We start from the raw sequence: 22,880 nt of genomic DNA on the forward strand, positions 1-22,880 counted from the left end.
TGCTGTGAAGCAAAACATCATGGCTGTAGCATGTGTACAACTTCCTCCAGTTACTAGTGTAGCACCCTCCTAGATAAGTGCTAGGTAAACAATAGTTTGCTCCATCTGCTTATCAGGGGAGCCTGATCAGTAGTTAGGCCTGTTGCATGTGTCCATGTGTGATTCACTTGGTTTGAGGGAGTGTCCCCACTGTGTCAAATAGGGGAGCCTGTTGGACAGTGGAGGAAACCCAGCTAGTGACACACAGGCTTTTGTGGCTTTCCCAGTAGGTTGGCACAAGCAGTGGTGCATCTTGGGATACGTCATAAAAGCCAAGGGCACATGTGACAGGGTGTCTTTGGGTGGGAAGCCAGGTCCCAGGAGGAGGGTGACGGCCATCTCTCCTCCTGTCTTATGTGGAAGGTGGTCACAGGCGGTTGGCCTAGTGGACCAAAGTGTGATGCTGAGCCCGGAGGTCCAGCATACTGACAAGTGGAGCTGAAGGCAGAGCAACCCAGGGAAAAACAGTGTCCATGAGTACCGGGAAGCTTACCGGGGGTCTGCCCCGGAAGGGGACCACTCCAGTTGAGAGTCAGTGGACGGGGGCTAGCATGCATGGGAAGTGAGAAAGGGGGTGCCAAGTTAGGACCCTGAAGAGGAATCAATTCAGGAACATATCTTCTACTTCACTTCAGTGGCAAGGTGAAGCAGTGGCCTTGCCGCACACACTACAGTCAGTTGTCCTCGGATTTGTGCATAGTTCATAGTTGGAGTATCCCACTCATCTCTTCTCCCATCCCAGTTCAAAATAAAACACAAAAAACAAATCTCCTGGACTGTTCATTGTCTGAGCCAAGTGTTAAATTGATAAGTTTCTACAGATTATTGCTATAGGTAACCCAGGGGAATTCAATCTCAGCAGCTCCCTAGCGGGCAGTGCTACACTAGGTTAGATTAACCACTTAAACTCTGGAAGGTTTTACCCCCTTCATGACCAGAGCATTTTTTTGCTATCCAGTACTGAGCTATTTTAACAGGAAATTGCATGGTCATGCAACACTGTACGCAAATGAACATTTGTATCCTTATTTCCACACAAATAGGGCTTTCTTTAGGTGGAATTTTATCATCACTGGTTTTTTTATTTTGTTGCTAAAGAAATAAAAAAATATTTTTACTTTCTGTTATAAAACATATCAAATACAAAAATAAACAAATCGAGATTCTTCCTAAAATGTATTCCGCTACATGAATTTGGTAAAAAAAAAAAAATCCCAATAAGTGTATATTGATTTGTGCGAAAGTTATAGCGTCTACAAACTATGATGTATAAATTATATTGGGATTTACGAAGTTAGACTGATAATGGCGGGGATCAGCAACTTATAGTGGGACTGTGATAGTGTGGCGGACAATCTGGCGCTAGCTGAAGCTGGCTTGATGGTACACTAACTGACATTGTACACTGTCACTGTACTAATGACACTGGCTGAAAAGGGGTTAACATCTAGGGGGCAATCAAAGGGTTAACTGTGTGCCTAACAGGTGTAATGTAAGTAGTATGCGCTGCTTTAACTAACAGATCTGGCTGTTTTTTCACCCTGCTTATACTTTGCTGTCTGTCCGTTTTCTCTGCAAAACAGGGAGAGGAAACAGCCAGATAGCTGTTCACAATACATAGAGTTCTGTGTTTTTGTAAACACAGAACTCTGTGTGTGATTGGCCACAGACAGAGAGGCTGACTTCAGCCAAAATCATAGATTGAAATCAGCTGCCAAACGTGTGCTGTTTTCAATCACATCGCATGTGCTCACCCCGAACCCCAAAGAAAGGCCATAATTTACAGGTACTTCGCCTGGCCTGGAGCTGCCCCCCTCTAACAGTACAACTACTGTCAAACCCGAAGGCGAAAGTAATTTATGGACTTCCCTTCTCACTCCTGATTGGCTGGGCGTGAGCGACGTCTCCACCCACATTTCCTTTCTGGTGGTGGCTCCTCCTGCTAGGCTGAACTTTTCAGCGCCCGCTTTCCCGTGCGGTGCAGTAACCCCTTCAATGCCACTCTCTCTCAACTCAGCCAGCATGGAAGTTACTGCAAAGCGGGCCATGCCCCTCACCAGACATGCATCCACTCTTCTTGCTTGTAGCAGGGCCCCAGCTACGCCTCTATCACCTTGAGCCAGCTGTCCCTCTTTGCCAGTCCAGAGAATTGTCCCGCTGTCACACGCACGGGCAACAGTCCTCTTCCCAGCACATGTACAAGCAAGGCCTGTCACCATACTGTCTCAGAAGAATGTCCCACCGCCATTAACTGCATGGCCGACAGATTTCGACAGTATTTGGGTACAGTGTATTTGGGTACACAATTGTCAGTTAAAGCAACACAATGCCTTATCGCAAAAAATGGCCTGGTCAGGAAGGGGGTAAAACCTTCCAGGGCTGAAGTATTTAATTGAAAGCTTTTGGAGTAAAACTCTATCTAAAGATAAAAGATAGTAGACTCCGCGCTTATGGTAATATACTGGAATAAAAAAAATTATAATGAGTAGTAGGCTGGTGCCTCCCTAAAATATAGCCAAAGACTATATAAAAATAGAAGAAAAATGGGGGAAATGGCGCTGCCTTCTGGCGGTGATATAAATAAGGGTAAAAATGTATATAATATTATGATGTGTATAATGATAAAGAAATGAGGAATAAAATATGAAGCAAAGCTAATGTACAGTATACAAAATATATAAAAGATTAATAAATAAATATTGTATCAAATAGTCAATATAATGGCATGTGCATGAGTGCCTGTAGGTAACGTGTGCACATAAAGGTAAGTATATAAAAATGACAAAGTGCTGATAAATATATAAATACTGTAAACAAGGATGAAAATAAATATGAAGCAAAACTAATGTACAGTATACAGAATATATAAAAATTAATAAATAAATATTGTATCAAATGATCAATATAGTGGCATGTGCATAAGTGCCTGTAAGTGACATGTGCACATAAATGATAAATATATGAAAGTGACCAAGTGCTAATAAATATATAAATAATTATTAATACTGTAAACAAGGATAAAGTGATATGGATAAGTGACGATGTAATAATCAACAGTAGTGACTTCAGTAAATATAAAATATAAATGGTGAATAAAGTGACGGGATGATGGAAGTGTTTGGGATGAAGGAAGCATACACAAGGTAAGAGAGAGGGGGGAGAAAGAAAAAGAAGACGCAAATTTTAGGACAAGGTATTTTTAATCTGACAGATATTGTTTTTACGCGAGAGGAACTTTATGTTTTAGATCTTGGTCCTAAATATGCCCCCAACAAAGAAGTAGACCCCTTTGAAGTTTTTATTGATTTACACAAATTCATGAGGAAACTCAACATTAAAAAGTTTTTTAGTCTCAAAGGCCCTACACACACTGCATCGGATCCATCTTTTATTCACTCAGGCCTCAGGAATCACTCCATATTCAACCCCCAAGTACCAGGTGGAGAATGTATGGGAGCCTTCAAGAAGATGGTTGAAGAAGACCTATGCAACATTAACACTCATCCCAAAAAACACAATCAAATTCAACATGCAATTAAACAATTGGAGAAAAAGAAGGATATGGTCATCCGCCCCGCAGATAAGGGCGGGGGATTGGTTATTCTCAACAAAAAAGATTACGAGCAAGAAATGGCCAACTTACTACAAGTGGAAGGCACCTATGAAAAATTAAGAGGCAACCCTACAAAATTGTACAAGAAGAAACTCAGAGAAAAAGGGAAAAGATATAGGTATACTAGATAAAAAAGAAGCACAATATTTAATGCCTGAATCCAGTAAAACACCTGTGATATACTACTTACCAAAAATCCACAAGGATTCAGAGAGACCTCCCGGCAGGCCAATCGTGAGTGGAGTAGACTCATTGTTTTCAAGATTAGGCAAGTACTTGGATAACTATCTCCAACCTGCAGTCAAGATGGGTAAATCATACCTTAAAGACAGTACGGATTTAATTAAGACACTCAAAACAATACAGATTCCTGAACAATGTATTTTAGCTACTATCGATGCCAATTCACTTTATACAAGTATTAGGCAATCAGATGGTCTTAAGGCAGTGAACAAGGCCCTACATGAGAGAACTAAATTAAAACATACACAAATTCAATACATCATGGAAGGTCTGAAATTAACAATGGGAAATAATTTCTTCTGGTACAACCAAGACTACTACCTACAGACAAAAGGGGTAGCCATGGGAGCACACTATTGTAACGCTCTGCTATCTATAATTAGGGGGTTGGATCTTCAGCTGCAGAAAACCACTCAGTAGTATTGCAGAGAATATGTTAAGTCACCCGAGACCTAACTCTCTTTACTCATCACAGTGGTTGGAAACAGTTTCTGGACACACAAAGCACAAATGCTAGCAGAAGCACAGCATATCGATAATAAGCAGCAGTGTAATTAGCAGGTAGTAATGGTTGATAATATGCAGCAATGTGCATAGCAGGTAGTAATGGTAGCTAATATGCAGCACTGTGATTAGTAGGCAGTAATGGTTGGTAATACAACCTAGTAGTTATGCACAGAAATTTGCAAGCAGACATTACAGGGGAATGTATCCTTCTTAGAGTGCAAAGTGCATATGAGCAGGGTAGAGGTATAATGATGGTAGAAGCAATGGTATTGATATGGGGTCCCCTGTGGGGTACTTATCAGTAGTAGCAACTTTGCAGAGGCAGCGGCAAGCAGGGTTTCAGGAGAGGAGACTGGCAGCAGCTGGTAAGAGATGCTCCGGTCCGATGAGTAAGTTAGCGGTGCGGGGTCAGACGTCCGGTAAGGTGACTGCTATGAGCGGTTGCATGAACAATTTGTTTGTGCAAACCACTAGTTGAAATAGGCGCTGTGAGCGGCGCCCAAGAATGACGTCACGCGCGACGTCAACGTCACCACACCCACATGCGTTCCACCTGACCAAGAGGTGGAACGCAACCAGGAAGAGGAAGTCCGGAATTAAGAAGAAGTCCAGGATTCTTACAACTATGCACCCAGTGTCGCCAATTTACTTATGGATATGCTCGAGGAAGAATCTATTTATACACAGGACATTCCGCAACTTACCTTTTATAGGCGATACATAGACGATATTATTATTTTATGGGAAGGCACTGAAGAAACTTTACAAGAATTCTTTTTAAAACTTAATGATAATTCATACGGTATTAAACTCACAAGGAGATTGGAGTCATGAGCATATTAATTGTCTGGACTTACACATTTTTAAAGACAACCACTGTCTAAAAAGCAAAACTTTTTTTAAACCCACGGACAGAAACCGTTACATACCTACCACCAGTTGTCACCATACTACCTGGAAGGAGAACATCCCGAAAGGCCAGTTAATCCGAATCAGAAGAAATTGCGACAATCTAGAAGACTTCTTAACGCAAACAGATGTGCTACTCACCAGATTTGTAGAGAAAGGATACAATAAAGAAAAACTACTCAACACTAGGGAAACAGTACTGAATATGAACAGAGAAGATCTACTACATAATAAGGATCACTCACAACCTAGAAGATACGGCTTTTATCACTGGTTTTCATAGGAACCTTAGACAGACTGAGCGTATCATTAGGAAATAATGGCAGATATTGAAGTCAGATAAAACACTGTCTAAGCTATTACCAGCAAAACTTAAATTAATTTACAGAAAAGCCCCTTCATTGCGTAACCAACTGGTACATAACATGGTAGACCCTTCGAAACCCATAAAAATGTTTACAGATTTGAAAGGATTTATTAGATATAATAGATGTCTACCTTGTAACACTTTAAGACATCAACCTAAAAAAAAAACTTTAAAGTTTAAGTCCAGATGGAATGGAAAATAGTTCAATATTAATAAATTAATTACTTGCCAAACTACTCATGTTACGTACCTTATAGAATGTCCTTGCCGGCTACAATATGTCAGAAGGACCACCAGGCCTCTATATATCAGGATAAGAGAACATATCAACAACATAAGAAAAGGCTTTCCAAAACACAGCTTGTCCAGAGATTTCGCTGAGGTACACAACAAAGATCCCAGTGGACTTACCTTTTGCGGAATTGACTCTATATCTGGACATTGGAGAGGAGAGAATAAGAAGATTAAAATTTCCAGAAATGAAACTGCCTGGATATACAGACTTATTACACTCCAGCCAAGAGGCTTAAACCTTGATATCGATCTTAATTGTTTCATTTCGAATTTTTAGACTCCAATTTCTATATATTTATACCATTTTTATACATTTTTAGCATATCTATTTTTAGATTTCTAATTTAATTTTTTAATATCTTTTGCCAATAAATTCCCCATACATAAAATTGTGCCTTACTTCATTTTCCACTTATATTTTAGTCTTCTAACCAACATATATATTTATTCATTTTTATATATTATATATTCTTTCACTAATTTTAGGCCATTATCTACAATATACTATTACATATTTATATATTCCTTGTTCACTCTATATGATATATTATTATACCAAGATTCCACATTTTAACCATTTTATCTATTTATTTATACTACATTATATTTTTTATATACCTTGTCACTCTTTTATATCCATTCTCACATATCAGCCTCCTCCCTATGTGTATATATTTATTATACACATAGTCTCCATACAATAGTTTCCTCATTGTTTTATTGTTTTTAATACCATTTTAACTTTTTCCCAACTCAATTTCCATTTTAACCACTAGATGTCTCCCTCACCTTTTAATGCACACGTTTACCAATTTTGTTCTAAATAATAAATATCTCCCCTGTTTTTATCCACACATACTTATTATTTGCATTTTATATATTAACTTTTTATGCACCCCTCCTGGCTGTATTACATGCGGTTTCTATTTCTCTAAGCACTGAATCAGGCATATATACAGTGCCTTGCGAAAGTATTCGGCCCCCTTGAACTTTGCAACCTTTTGCCACATTTCAGGCTTCAAACATAAAGATATAAAACTGTAATTTTTTGTAAAGAATCAACAACAAGTGGGACACAATCATGAAGTGGAACGAAATTTATTGGATATTTCAAACTTTGTTAACAAATAAAAAATTGGGTGTGCAAAATTATTCAGCCCCTTTACTTTCAGTGCAGCAAACTCTCTCCAGAGGTTCAGAGTATCAGACCACTGCAAATCTACGAAGACCTGGCCGTCCCTCTAAATTTTCAGCTCATACAAGGAGAAGACTGATCAGAGATGCAGCCAAGAGGCCCATGATCACTCTGGATGAACTGCAGAGATCTACAGCTGAGGTGGGAGACTCTGTCCATAGGACAACAATCAGTCGTATACTGCACAAATCTGGCCTTTATGGAAGAGTGGCAAGAAGAAAGCCATTTCTTAAAGATATCCATAAAAAGTGTAGTTTAAAGTTTGCCACAAGCCACCTGGGAGACACACCAAACATGTGGAAGAAGGTGCTCTGGTCAGATGAAACCAAAATCAAACTTTTTGGCAACAATGCAAAACGTTATGTTTGTCGTAAAAGCAACACAGCTCATCACCCTGAACACACCATCCCCACTGTCAAACATGGTGGTGGCAGCATCATGGTTTGGGCCTGCTTTTCTTCAGCAGGGACAGGGAAGATGGTTAAAATTGATGGGAAGACCCATTCTGGAAGAAAACCTGATGGAGTCTGCAAAAGACCTGAGACTGGGACGGAGATTTGTCTTCCAACAAGACAATGATCCAAAACATAAAGCAAAATCTACAATGGAATGGTTCACAAATAAACATATCCAGGAGTTACAATGGCCAAGTCAAAGTCCAGACCTGAATCCAATTGAGAATGTTGAAAGAACTGAAAACTGCTGTTCACAAACACTCTCCATCCAACCTCACTGAGCTCGAGCTGTTTTGCAAGGAGGAATGGGCAAAAATTTCAGTCTCTCGATGTGCAAAACTGATAGATACATACCCCAAGTGACTTACAGCTGTAATCGCAGCAAAAGGTGACGCTACAAAGTATTCATTTAAGGGGGCTGAATAATTTTGCACGCCCAATTTTTCAGTTTTTTATTTGTTAACAAAGTTTGAAATATCCAATAAATTTTGTTCCACTTCATGATTGTGTCCCACTTGTTGTTGATTCTTCACAAAAAATTACAGTTTTATATCTTTATGTTTGAAGCCTGAAATGTGGCAAAAGGTCAAAAAGTTCAAGGGGGCCGAATACTTTCGCAATGCACTGTATATGTTTTCACCTAATTATTGACATATATTTATTAATTTATTTTTAGATGATTATAAGGGGCGTTATATCCTGGATCAGCCTATATCATATCATTTCTTTTTTCTGGACTAATTATTCTTTTTTGAACTTACATTTTATTTACATTATTTCCAAGTTCGCCATCTTTTTGTAGTCCATTGATTCCTTCCCGTCCGCTGATCGGATGCTCGACTTGTTTACTCCATCCGTTGCTTAGTAACCGCATATATTTAAGGGAGTCATTTGGAAGTGACCCGACGCTGCTGAAGACGTATGCTTATGAAATGCGTACAGCGCCGTCGCATCACTTCCTGTTCCGGCATTGGCGTGGAACGCACTGCGTTCCAGACCTATCGTACACCGCTTGTTTGTATCGTGAGTACCCTTTACCTGTGATTTTCAATAAAGCACTTGCCATACAGTATTACACTATGTGCCTTTTCCTTATCCTGTATGGCCTATGTGTACATGATCTGTCCCGCTGAGACTGGTTGACCTTATTCTGGAGCATTGGAGCCATTACCCCATACAGACAAGACCCCACCAGACCCTGGCCATCCTCTTTTAGGAATCCCGATATACCCTGGTACCCTACAGGGACCCTCCAGCACGTCTACTCAAGGACCTACAGAGGGAACAAGGATCCATCTGAGGGACCAACATCCTATTTACATACCCGCTCTATACCCCTGTGTGGGGTGGGTATTTCTGGTGAGTGGGCTCCCATAGGGGTCACGGAGCACCTCACTTCACCACCCACCACAGGGTCACCCTCATTGTGTATTATTTACATGAAGAATTTTGTCACTTTATTTAATATGTGCAAAAGAAGAGCCGCGCTAAATTGACAAAATTATAGTAAATCAAACTGTAAATAGTGATAACAGTAAACTGTGCTGGAAGTTATACCATAATAACCAATTGGATATATAACAAAAAAACAATCTGTTATTAAATAATGTCCATAAAGGAACAGTGAAAGTCCAAAATTGGGTGCCAAGTGCAAGAAAAGAATCCTCCACCAAATATTGTGACTTCTTCCACAATCAGTGCTGCATGCTATGGGCACGCTAAACGCTTACCAGAAGAAAGTTAAAGATAGGCATCCGACAAAAACTGGGAACTCCAACAGAATCCTGTATGTGGCGTGGTGCCTCTCTCTAGACGGTCTAAACAAGTCCAGCAGGGAGCCGTGATTGTAAACCAGCCAACGCACTAAATGGTCCGGGCCCGGCACGAGTAAAGCTGCCTGCTCCGGGTCCCCCCTGTATTACCATAGCATGCAGCACTGATTGTGGAAGAAGGTTCCACAATTGGGTATTATGGTATAACTTCCAGCACAGTTTACTGTTATCACTATTTACAGTTTGATTTACTATCATTTTCATTTCAATTTAGCGCGGCTCTTCTTTGCATTTATTCTTTGGTGTTTCCCACTACAGCTGCAGCTTTTCACACTTAATTTGTCATTACATTGGTTTATTCACTTTTTCACGTTTGTGCTTAGCGCGGTTATTTTTTATACAATACTTTATTTAATATATTCTTTGGACATTTATAGCCACTAAGTCCCCTTATTCATCATTCTTTGGATATTTATAGTCACCGAGTCACCTTTATATCAACTTACCGTCACTTTATTCACCATTGATATTTTATATTTACTTAAGTCACTACTGTTGATTATTACATCATCATCACTTATCCATATCACTTTATCCTTGTTTACAGTATTAATAATTATTTATATATTTATTAGCACTTGGTCACTTTCATATATTTATCATTTATGTGCACATGTCACTTACAGGCACTTATGCACATGCCACTATATTGATCATTTGATACAATATTTATTTATTAATTTTTATATATTCTGTATACTGTACATTAGTTTTGCTTCATATTTATTTTCATCCTTGTTTACAGTATTTATATATTTATCAGCACTTTGTCATTTTTATATATTTACCTTTATGTGCACACGTCACCTATAGGCACTCATGCACATGCCATTATATTGACTAGTTGATACAATATTTATTTATTAATCTTTTATATATTTTGTATACTGTACATTAGCTTTGCTTCATATTTTATTCCTCATTTCTTTATCATTATACACATCATAATATTATATACATTTTACCCTTATTTATATCACCGCCAGAAGGCAGAGCCATTTCCCCCATTTTTCTTCTATCTAATGATAATTTTCTATTAAGGATACATTAAAAATTTAGTTTATTCAGCATGAAATCGAGCTTAGTTATGTAGCATGAGGCTGTATATTCTGCAATGTTTACATTTTTGGTAAACTCATTCTATGAATCCAAGCTCTGCAAGCTGAGATACCATGCACTGCATTGATGCCTTCACACAATTCAACACTAACTACCAGCAAGAATGAGTCCTTACATTTAAAGAGGACCTGTCATGTCAGACAGGTACTCTAAATCAAATCCACCCTATCGCTGAATGCTGCCGACATTGGTGATGTACAACAAGCCCTGCCTGCCACAGTTACTTAGCCTGCCATTAGCCTGTACTGCAATGGTGAGTGTGGGGGGGGGGGGGGGTTAAGGCTCCAGTCACATCATGCAGATGTGACAGAGCACGGATGTTCCCATGTGTCGTGTGTAGGACAGCCCCTCCCACTGTTACCAAAATGTGCCTCCACCCAGAGTTCGCCGTGGCACGCGATGCATGCCACAGTACTGCCCCACTAAAACTATCCAAAGGCACCTCCTCTCTTTCAGCCCCCCTCCTCTCTCTCACCCTTCCTCTCCCTCTCTCTCTCTCACCCTTCCTCTCTCTCTCTCTCACCCTTCCTTTCTCTCTGTTTCCCACCCGCCCCCCCTCTCTCTCACCCTTCCTCTCTCCCTCTGACCCCCCCTTTCTATCTATTTAATTTAATTTGTTAATATTTTTTATTTGTTTTAATGAATAATTTTTGCATTTCATTTTATTATTTTCCATAAAAAAAGGCCCACCAAAATCCTCAGTACCAGGCCCATGATGCTCCTAATCCGGCCCTGCATCCCATTGATGTCTATTGGGATGCAGCAGCTGCACAGACACAACTGCTGTATCCCAATATGACATCCATGTGGGTGCAGGTGCTTGCAGGTGCCCACAGTGTGAGTTCCTGAACAGGCACCCATACCCATACAGATGTCATATTACAACACAGCGTCTGTGCCCGTACAGCCATTGCATCCCAATAGACATCTGTGCATCCCAAAGCTGGTAAACTCCCCATGTGAATGAAGCCCTAAAATAGGAAGTTAAAGAGGAAGTAAACCCTCATTAAAAAACAAGAAAAAAAAACCTGTAAAGACAATGGCATAATGAGCTAGCATAAATCACATACTAGCTCATTATAAAATACTTACCTTAAAACGAAGCCCCCGCAGTGTCGCCCGCTCAGCAACAGGCTGTTCAGCCGCCCTGCTTTCTTGTTCGCGTCCTCCGGCCATCCGATTGGCCGGAGGCGCAATTACATCACTCCCGCGCTGGAGCCGCCGTTCACTGCATAGGGCTCTGAAGGAACGGCACGGGTGGCCGTTCCTTCAGAGCTAATGCGCCGATAACGTCATTGGCTGCATGCACTGTAAATATCTCCTAAACGGTGGAAGTTTAGGAGATATTTATAGCACCTATAGGTAAGCCTTAATATAGGCTTACCTATAGCCGGTAAAAGTCTTTAAAGTGGGTTTACAACCACTTTAAGGCAAGCAGCTAAATTAAGAGCTGAAATACAGAATGTACTGTAAATATGGATGTTCTTACATGCCAAAAATATTTTGTTCAGGCATTTTTCTAATCTAGTGATCCTGACAGAGAGTATAACCATGTTCTGACCACACTTTTCTCACCTGCAGGTAAAACGAGACAGTTTGGTCAAGGACCACCCAATCCTGTGATTGAAGAGCGAGGAAGCAATAAATCACTGATGTAATCAACACTGTTTTCCCCACTCCTATTAATCAGCTTCCAGTGTAATGTGCAATGAAGAAAGGATTGGTTGTGTACAAAACTAAAAGAAAGTGACATTAAGGACAGACCGAGGTATGATTGATGTTTACACTTAAAATTGTTTCAAATGAATACATAACTGGGTTAAACTTTACATATGATTACATTTTGCTTTCAACATTATAGCTATACTGTTGTAGAAGATTTTCACTAGGGATGGATTCTGTGTTTCGACTCGAACATCAGCTGTTTGTGTGTTCGCAGGGGCGTTTGGCGGGAAGTTCGCCCGCCGATGAGCGCCCCATAATGCACTGCGCTGTTGCAGTGCATTGATTGCTGATGATTGGCCAAAGCATGCACCTGACCTGTATGCTTTGGCCAATCACAGCACAATGTCCTGTCAGAGCCATGATTGGCCAAAGGTAGGGTGCCTTTAGCCAATTATGGCTGAGGGCCTAAGTCCACGTCCCACACTACATAAGGCTGCTGCTTACAAGGCAGCTGTGTATAGTGTGTGATAATGGAGATTAGGCAGGTAGTTAGTGGATAGTGAGTTGAGTTAGTTTAGTGCAGTCAGTGTAGTGTACAGGCATACTCCACTTTAGTCCTGAGTCCCCTCTAGGTGCTCCCCAAGTTTTGTGTCACTGACACTTATGGTTTGGGAGCAGTGCCATGCCAAGCTGACCAATATTTCCCATAGACGCCAATGTTAAAGACGAAGAGCAGTGCCACGTTATGCTGAACAAGATTTCCCATAGTTGAAAGTGCAAAAGAAGTTGCCCCGGCGCTACCTCTAAGTGACACCTTGTCACTTTAAAATACATGTGCCATAGTGTGAATGATTGGAAAAACAGTGAATAAAAATAAATATAAATAAATAGTGCACGTATAAAATTAAATAATCCTTTTGTGAACAAGGCTATTTCTTTGTGACCACTGTGAGAAAGTACTCGTGTGCAAGTTTCAAATAAATAAATAAATAAGCTGAAAAGATAGTGATGAAATTTTTTTTCCAATCAATAAATGAATTCAGTGCAATAAATAAATAAATTAAATGAATTTAGTGCAATAAAAGACAAATAAATAGTGCCACTGGATAGTGTGCCAGTGTGAAATTATAATATTGCTTGTAGAAGGTGCCAGTGAGACAAGTGAAAGGAAGAAAATCCCACTGTGAGAAAAAAAACAATGAATGAAGGTTGCATACACTAGCGTGGCCACTAGATGTCGCAACTACAATACGACCTGTTTGGTAGTATTTGCTGGATTAGGTGAGCACAGTCATGAGGGTTCCTTCTCCACGGCGAACAGGTATTGCCAGTTGATGTCATGTAACATAAGAAAAAGGGAACCCCATTTGTGCAGTAAAATAAGCGGCAGTAGAAAAAAGCATAGACATACTCACGGTGTAGGCTGATAGCGATCAGTTGCGGTCTCCCGGGAAGCTTCCGCGTTCCACGGTCAGATACTGTTAAAACGGAAGTGAAGTATGATGCAATGGACCCGCCCTATGCGTTTCGTCAGAGGTCGTCTGCTGGAGCGGCGTCACCATAGCGCACTCCCAGTTCTTAAATAGCCCGCCCATTTCATAGCGACCAATCGGCTGGGGCCGCTGCCATATTGGTGCTCGCTATATGATGCCTAACGGAGGCCATCTTATTCCTCCCTGCATTGTCGGCTAATAACATTTAAGGGCGGCTACTATTTCATCATTTCACATCAGCCTTACCGATAGCAAAGAACAAAAACAAAAAACACCAAAAACTTTATTTAATTGTCCATAAAATAGCTTAAAAAGAGTTAAAAAAATATTTGTGAAGAAAAAAAGGGAAAAAAAATCCTTGTTTTGGAAGGTGGGGAAAGGCTTCCATTGTAAATATATATATAGGCATTCTTCCACTGTGAACAGAATTTTTATTATTTGCGGTTAATTACAAAAAATGAAAAAATGCAAAAAAATGCAAAAAAACATTAAAAAAATACACCGCACTGTCGTGTGGATGCACCGAAGATTTAAAGGCATTTCCATTGCATTAAATAGAGGAAAGGAAGATAAAACCATAAGCAATAAATATAAAACATAGAAAAATACATAAAAAGATTTTTTTCTCTCTGATGTTGGATGAGAAGGCTTCTGTGAAAAAATATGATTTTTGGAAAAAGATTTTTTCTTTTGAAATTTGAGAGGAAATGTCAAAAAAATCGGATTTTTGTAAGATCTTACCGTAAAATCCTTTTCTCTTAGCTCATTGACAGACGTAGTCTTCTTGATTCACAAGAACTGGGTTATGTTGTCTCCGCAGGAGTAGGACTAGGCAGAAAAGAAAAAATGTTCTGGCTCCACCCTAGGGGCAGTCCCAGAGGGTATATCCTCCCTCTCTCTGCTACAAGGCATCAGTTCTGTCACAAAGCAGCAACAGAGAATTTAACCCAACCCAACTCAATGATAGAGGGGCGGGTACTACGTCTGTCAATGAGCTAAGAGAAAAGGATTTTACGGTAAGATCTTACAAAAATCCGATTTTCTCTGTCGCTCATTGACAGACGTAGTCTTCTTGATTCACAAGAACTGGGACATCCAGAAGCAGTGCCACAAATGAGGGGTGGGATTGACAGAAATCAAAATCCAATCTAGAAGGCCCAACCGGTGCCAAACTAGAAGTTTTAAAGGCTCATTATAAACAAAGAATGAGACTCAAATAAAAATTCCAACGGAAAAAAACCCTCGAGGTAGACCACTGGTCTCCTCAAATGGCGGCCTGCAAAACCTTGCGGCCAAACGAGGCATCAGACGATGCCATTACATCAACTTTATAATGTTTTGTAAAAGTATGCACCGACGACCAGGTAGCCGCCTTGCACACCTGGACCACTGACGCCTGATGGCGAAAGGCCCATGACGCCCTAAGTGCCCGAGTGGAGTGCGCCTTAACAGGGAACGGGGGCTCCCGACCCTTAATAGAATAAGCCTGTACCAACGTCTGTCTGATCCATTTGGAAATAGTCACGGCAGATGCAGGCAACCCCTTTTTGGGTCCATCCGGGATCACAAAAAGTGAATCCGTCTTGCGAAACGAGTCTGTGGTTTTCAAGTATACCCTGATAGCCCGGACCACATCCAAGGAGTGTAAAGCAAACTCCAGAGGATGACTGGGCTTAGGACACAGGGAAGGTAATACAATTTCTTCATTCAGATGAAATTCTGAAACCACTTTTGGTAGGAAGGATGGATTCGGACGAAGAACCACCTTATCTCTATGAACCACCAGATATGGGGAACGACAAGATAATGCGGCCAGTTCTGACACCCTGCGTGCAGAAGTGATAGCCACCAAGAAGGCCACCTTCTGGGACAACGTAGGTAGAGGAATCTCCCTAATATCTTCAAAGGGAGGTTTCTGAAGAACCGACAATACTAAATTAAGATCCCAGGGTGGTAACGGCGCGTGCACTGGCGGAGCCAGATGTCGCACCCCCTGGATGAAATTCCGCACCAAGGAATGAGTAGCCAAAGGCTTCTGAAAGAAGATAGCTAATGCTGAGACCTGACCCTTGATAGTACTCAAGGCCAGTTTCTGCTCAACCCCTTGTTGCAGAAAAGCTAATATTCGACTAACCGAATAAGACCGTGGACGGAACCCCAGAGGTTCACACCATGCAATGTAGGACTTCCATGTGCGATGATAAATCTTTCTGGAAGTCGCTTTCCTTGCTTTAACTAGAGTAGGAATAACTGAAGCTGACAATCCCTTGTCCTTCAGCATCAGGCCGTTAAAGCCAGCGATCGTAAAGCAGGATGGAAGATCGGTCCCTGAGACAGTAGGTCCTCCCTGAGAGGAAGTCTCCACGGGACGTCCGCCACCAGTCTGACCAAGTCGGCGTACCACGCTCGGCGAGGCCAGTCCGGAGCTACCAGGATTACTGGAATTCCTTCCTCCTCTATCCTGCGAAGAAGTCTTGGCAGTAACCCGAGAGGAGGGAAGGCATACATTAGCTGGTATTGCCCCCACGGGGAGATCAGTGCGTCTGCGGTCTCTGCTAGAGGATCGCGGGAGCGAGCCACGAATCTCTGTACTTTCCTGTTGAATCGTGATGCCAACAGATCCACATCCGGGGTGCCCCAACGTAGGCACAACTGGTGGAAGACTTCTGGATGGAGGGACCATTCCCCCTGATCCAGAGTCTGACGGCTGAGATAATCTGCCTGCCAATTTTCCACCCCCGGAATGAACACCGCAGAGATCGCTGGAACAAATCGTTCCGCCCAGCGAAGAATGCAAGCCACTTCCTTGGCCGCTCGGACACTCTTGGTGCCCCCCTGGTGATTGACATAAGCCACGGCCGTGGCGTTGTCCGACTGGATCCGAACCGGGCTGCCCTGGAGCTGCTCGGTCCAGTGAATCAGACAAAGTCTGATCGCTCTCAGTTCCAATACATTTATCGGCAACCTGGATTCTTCCGGGGACCAAAGTCCCTGGACAGATAACTGACCGAGAATTCCTCCCCATCCGGATAGACTGGCATCCGTGGTCACTATCGTCCAATATATTGGCAGAAATGACTTTCCCTGGCTGTGTATCGGAGACCGAAGCCACCAGACCAGAGACTCTCTGGTCTGTTTGCTCAATCGGATCCGATTGTCCAGGGATTCCGGATTCCGATTCCATCTGAGAAGAATCTCTTGCTGAAGAATTCGGGTATGGGACTGGGCAAATGGGACTGCTTTGAAGGAAGCTACCATCAACCCCAGAACCCTCATGCAAGTTCGAAGAGAAGACCAGCTGTTGGATAGTAACAACTGGACTGCTGATTGAATCTTCCGGAGTTTCCCTACCGGAAGGAAAACTCTTGTCCTGACTGTGTCTAGAATTAGACCCAGATATTCGAGCCTCTGGGTGGGAACCAGAAATTACTTTTGCTGGTTCACCAGCCACCCGAATTCCTGTAAAGAAATTATAGTAATTTCTAGGTTTTGTAGCAGGGTCTGAGGAGACTCTGCATGAAGCAGGAGATCGTCTAGGTAACCTAGAATCGATATGCCTCTTTGGCGCAGTAGTGCCAGCATTGGGGCCAATACCTTCGTGAAGACCCGAGGAGCCGTGGCGAGACCGAAAGGTAATGCCACAAACTGATATTGGTTCTCTTCTACGGAAAAGCGTAGAAACCGCTGATGTCCTGCGAAAATGGGAATGTCAAGATAGGCGTCCTTGATGTCTATGGACGCTAGGACATCCCCTGGATGCAGGAAGGCTGCTACTGTGCGAATGGATTCCATCTTGAATTTTCTTATGTTGAGAAAGGAATTGAGTGCCCTTAAGTCCATTATTGGACGCACTTTGCCCTCTTTCCTGGGTATTGTAAATAGGTTTGAATAAAACCCTTGAAAATGTTCTGTCCAAGGAACGTGGACTACCACTCCTTGTTGTAGTAAATCTGTGACTGCTCTCCGCAGATCTTCTAGACGATCCGGGGATAGTTGGATATTGGAAGGGAAGAATCGCGCCGGTGGGAGAGATCGAAACTCGATCTTGTACCCTGACCTTATGACTTCGCAAACCCACTTGTCCTGGATTCTGGAAAGCCATGGATCCGGGAACCGGCGAATACGTCCCCCCACCCCAGTTATGGGTGTGGGCGCACCTTCAGGCTTTGGACGATTTATCTTCAGGTCTGGAGGGGGCGGGCTTTTGCTTGCCCGACCAACGTCCCCTGAAGCCTCCTGAAGGAGCTTTGGAGGACTTAATTTTTTCACCCGCGGGACGAAAAAACTTTTTGTGAGCAGAGAAAGAAGGCCCTCGTCTTCGACGAGGTCCTTTACCTTTAACATTTTGCGGTAAAAAGGTGCTCTTTCCACCCGTGAGATCCTTAATGATCTCATCTAAGTTGGCTCCAAATAGACGCTCTCCTAAAAAGGGGATATTAGCCAATGCTTTTTTGGAACCTTGGTCGGCTAACCAACCTTTTAGCCACAGTGTACGCCTGAGAACCACTGCTGAAACTGATGCTCGCGCCAATAATGGAGTGGCGTCTAACGCCGCATCACACACAAACTGTAACCCCTGTATCATTTGTTCCAACAAATCTGATACCGCCTGAGGGACTTCTAAGTCCCGGCGCAACCACTTGGTCCATTCAGTTACAGTCTGCGAAACCAGTCCAATAGCAATTATTGGTCTGAAAGCTGATCCAATCAAGGAAAACATGGTGCGAGACATAGCTTCTATCTTGCGATCCACTGGATCTTTAAAAGACGGAGCGTCTTCTAAAGGAATAACCGTGGCTTTATTCAATCTAGCAATTGGAGAATCCACCACAGGTGGTTCTGTCCATTTCTTAATGAGGGTTTCCTCAAACGGATAACGCCTGTTAATGAGTTTAGAAATAGCAGAAGTGCGTTTTGGCAGACTCCATTCTTTGATTGGATTGCCAAAACATTTGGGCAATGGAAAAACCTTCACTACTTTGATGCGTTTTTTAGTCCCAAAGGGGATTTCAGTTTCAGCTATTTCCGACGGAATACCCTGTAATCTTAAGGTTTCTTGAATAGATACAATGAGTGCGTTTACCAACGCTTCCTCTCGGGCTATGGCTGATGCCGAAACATCCTCCTCACTGTCTGAAGAGACAGTACCCGAGACACCAATCCCAGATGAAGTACCTGCAACTGCAGAAATAGGCTCAGATTCTGAATCCGAAGTTTCAGATAATAAGGGGTTAGGCGGGGGTCGCTTTCTTGCGCCCTGTCCCTGACAAGCCACTTCCACCCGGGACACAAAAGTTTCCATAATAGCTGACAATGATTCAACCGTCAGTGGGGTGCTGGAGGATCCTGCAGACACCTCGAGGGGATTCGGTGGAGATACATGAGTGGCAGGGTCCATGTTAATTCAGGACACCTCTGCCAGAAAAAACAAAAACTTTTTTTTTTTTTTTTAATTAAAAAATACCTCTTTTTTTTTTTTATGTGTATCCCCCTAGCGCAATAGCGCCCCTCAGAGTACCTGCTTCTCGATCCCCACAGAGAGAGAGAGGGACCCTCAAGGCTCACCACCCGATGCAGAGAAGTTTCCAACCAACTGCAGTCAGCGTCTGTCTTTTACAGACTGGAAAGAGCTGTGTTAGTTTTCCCGGGTAGAAGGACGTGGCTCCGCCCCCTGTGTACGCCTTCCGGCGTTCCCAGCTCTCCACGAGGTAGCTGGGCTCATCAAACATGGCCGCCCCCATACAGGAGACAATAGACTCCAAAAACATGGCGGCCGGCGTGACCTGAGGACATTCATGCACCCGGTCTACGGCAAAATGGCGGCGGACTGCCGAAATCGTTTTTTCCAGCACATCCACCTGCATCTCTGCTAAATGGCGGTTTATCGATCTGCAGGAGGTACACTACAATTAAGGTAGGATTATACCTCCTATGTCTGCTGTAATACTACAGTCTGCTGGGTAGAGTGTTAGCTCTCAAACCAAGTCCACTTCCCACCAAACACATGCTGTATTTACAAGGGGGACTTTTAGTGTCAGACAGATACTGACCATGTATGGAGGGGCCCATAATTCATACTGCCTCATAACGAGGAAAAAAAGGGAACGTTTACTCACCATACCGAACCGACAAGCACCCTCTCTTCACAATACCCTCTCCACCGGGGTGGGGGGTTGTGGACCACTCCGGACGCCTCGACTCTCTGGTTCCTGGCGTCCAAGCGAGACTTTTAACTCGCAAGGTCAGTCCCTCCAATGGGACTCCGTCGCGGCCGACCCAGCGTGGAGCTCTGGTCTGCACGCGCTCGTAGGCAGAAACCGGGGTGACCACTGGATCTCAACATCCAGCCCGTCGCCCGGCCCCGCATACTTACTTGAATATGTCGCGGCCGACCAAGCGCAATGCAATGGTCTGCGCGCGCTCGTAGGCCGGCTGGGGTGACCACTAGTGTCGCCCAGTCCGGCGTATTTGCTTGAAGATCTCACAGGAAAAAACACTGGAGAAAAACTACCTAAAAAATATTTTTTCTAAAAAAAAAAAATCTTGCCAGGACCAGAGATCCCAGCAAGGAACTTAGGTCCTTACTCCTGACTAGACAGAAAAAAACTGATGCCTTGTAGCAGAGAGAGGGAGGATATTCCCTCTGGGACTGCCCCTAGGGTGGAGCCAGAACGTTTTTTCTTTTCTGCCTAGTCCTACTCCTGCGGAGACAACATAACCCAGTTCTTGTGAATCAAGAAGACTACGTCTGTCAATGAGCGACAGAGAAAAGGGGTTTTAATCCATAATAGATGTCATATCTGATGTTGGATGAGAAGGTTCAAAGGTTTATTTTTCTATTTTAAACAGGAGATATTAATAAAATGATAAAAAATATAAAAAAATTAAAAAATATACGTAAAAGAGGAGGTTTTCTTGGGACACCATAATATATAAATTAATAATAACTTATATATAGAACATTAATCATGTAAAATTGTGCGATAAAAAATTATGTAAAAATTAATTTTTTAAGTATAAAACGGAGGAGATTTTTGGGAACTGTGATTATCGTGCCATGAATAAATTATATATGAAAGGAGGATACATAAACCATAAAAAAGCCACATAAAAAACCTTATAAGAGCTTATAAAAGGTATGTTGGAGGGATGGACAGGGACCAGTTATAAGTGTTAAAAGATTATTTAACACCGTTTAAACGTTTGGGAAACGCCTAAAAACGTTTACAAAGTACACTGGAAAAGATACACTAAAAAAATTCACTAAAAAAATATAATAAATAAAATGCACCAAAAAGAAGGAGAAGAGAGGGGGGTACCGTGGGTTAAACGTCTGTAATAAAACAGTTCAGATCTATGTCAGCGTTTAAGCCATCGGGTCGCAGTGATTTCATCAGAAATATCCACTTTGTTTCGTTTTTTGAAATCATTCTCTTTTTGTTTCCTCCTCTCCAATCCCCTTTAATTTTGTCTTTTTTTCTACTGCTGCTTATTTTACTGCACAAATGGGGTTCCCTTTTTCTTATGTTACATGACATCAACTGGCAATACCTGTTCGCCGTGGAGAAGGAACCCTCATGACTGTGCTCAACTAATCCAGCAAATACTACCAAACAGGTCGTATTGTAGTTGCGACATCTAGTGGCCACGCTAGTGTATGCAACCTTCATTCAATGTTTTTTTTCTCACAGTGGGATTTTCTTCCTTTCACTTGTCTCACTGGCACCTTCTACAAGCAATATTATAATTTCACACTGGCACACTATCCAGTGGCACTATTTATTTGTCTTTTATTGCACTAAATTCATTTAATTTATTTATTTATTGCACTGAATTCATTTAATCTATTTATTGATTGGAATAAAAATTTCATCACTATCTTTTCAGCTTATTTATTTATTTATTTGAAACTTGCACACGAGCACCTTCTCACAGTGGTCACAAAGAAATAGCCTTGTTCACAAAAGGATTATTTAATTTTAAACGTGCACTATTTATTTATATTTAATTTTATTCACTGTTTTTTCCAATCATTCACACTATGGCACATATATTTTAAAGTGACAAGGTGTCACTTAGAGGTAGCGCCGGGGCAACTTCTTTTGCACTTTCAATTATCTTAACCCCTCTGGGTTTTGTTGCTGGCAGCTTACACCTGTCTATTATATATTATCTACACACTTCCATAGCGCTGGTCACCCTTGTCTTTCTATTACCAAGATTTCCTATAAACGCCAATGAGCACTGAAAGCTGAAAATTGGTCAGGGAAGGAGGAGGGTGAAAGTGCCCTGTATTTAAGTAGTTAAGGGGAATCTAAAAAAAAAAAAAACGATACCCCCCCCCCCCCAAATCTATACCAGGCCCTTTTGGTCTGGTATAGATTTTAAGAGGAACTCTACATCAAAATGGTTTTAAAAAAGGGCGTAGGGCGTACTGATTTTAAGGGAAACTCCATACCAAAATAAAAGCAAAAACAAAAAAAAAAACGGCATGGGGTCTCCCCCAAAATCTATACCAGACTTTTATCTGAGCATGCAGCCTGACAGGCCAGGAAAGGGGCGCCGAGCGAGTGACCCCCCCCTGAACCATACCAAGCCGTTCGCCCTCAACATAGGAAGGGTTCTTTGGGGTGCCCCCTAAAGCACCTTGTCCCCATATTGATGGGGACAAGGGCCTCTTCCCAAGAACCCTGGGCTGTGGTTGTGGGGGTCTGCAAGTGGGGGGCTTATCGGAATCTGAAAGCCCCCTTTAACATAGGTGGCCCCAGTTCCCGCCCTCTCCCCCCCCCCCCATTTACCAAAAAAGTGTAAAAAAGTAAAAACCACAGAACACAGTTTTTGACAAGTCCTTTCTTAAAAAGAAAAAGAAATTCAAAAATGCTTCGTCTCTTCAGAGGCTACCAGCCGTCTGCCCGGACTTCAGCCTTGACAGTTCTTTTATAGGCAAGGGGCAGGGCAACCTGGGTACGTCACCTGGTGACACCGGCCCCTTCTGACGTCACGTGACATCATGCCTCTTACCTATAAAAGAACTGTCAAAGCTGAAGATCAGGCAGACGGCGGGTAGCCTCTGAAGAGGCAAAGCGGTTTTGGATTTTTTCCTATTTTTCAGGTCCAGCGGGCGTCATGATGGATGAGGGATTTAAATC

The 22,880-nt window shown here is 42.3% G+C and overlaps 1 long non-coding RNA gene across 1 annotated transcript in view; it reads left to right on the plus strand.

Moving 5' to 3' along the window:
* Positions 1–22,880, plus strand: part of LOC309563752 — a 46,752-nt gene that overhangs the window by 15,773 nt on the left and 8,099 nt on the right. Inside the window, exon 2 of the long non-coding RNA XR_014225739.1 lies at positions 12,155–12,341. This is a non-coding gene — a long non-coding RNA (uncharacterized lncRNA). The remainder of the gene's footprint in view (positions 1–12,154; positions 12,342–22,880) is intronic.

The sequence above is a fragment of the Pelophylax lessonae genome (assembly GCF_965119305.1).
Source record: "Pelophylax lessonae genome assembly, chromosome: 9".
Taxonomy (NCBI): Eukaryota; Metazoa; Chordata; class Amphibia; order Anura; family Ranidae; genus Pelophylax; species Pelophylax lessonae.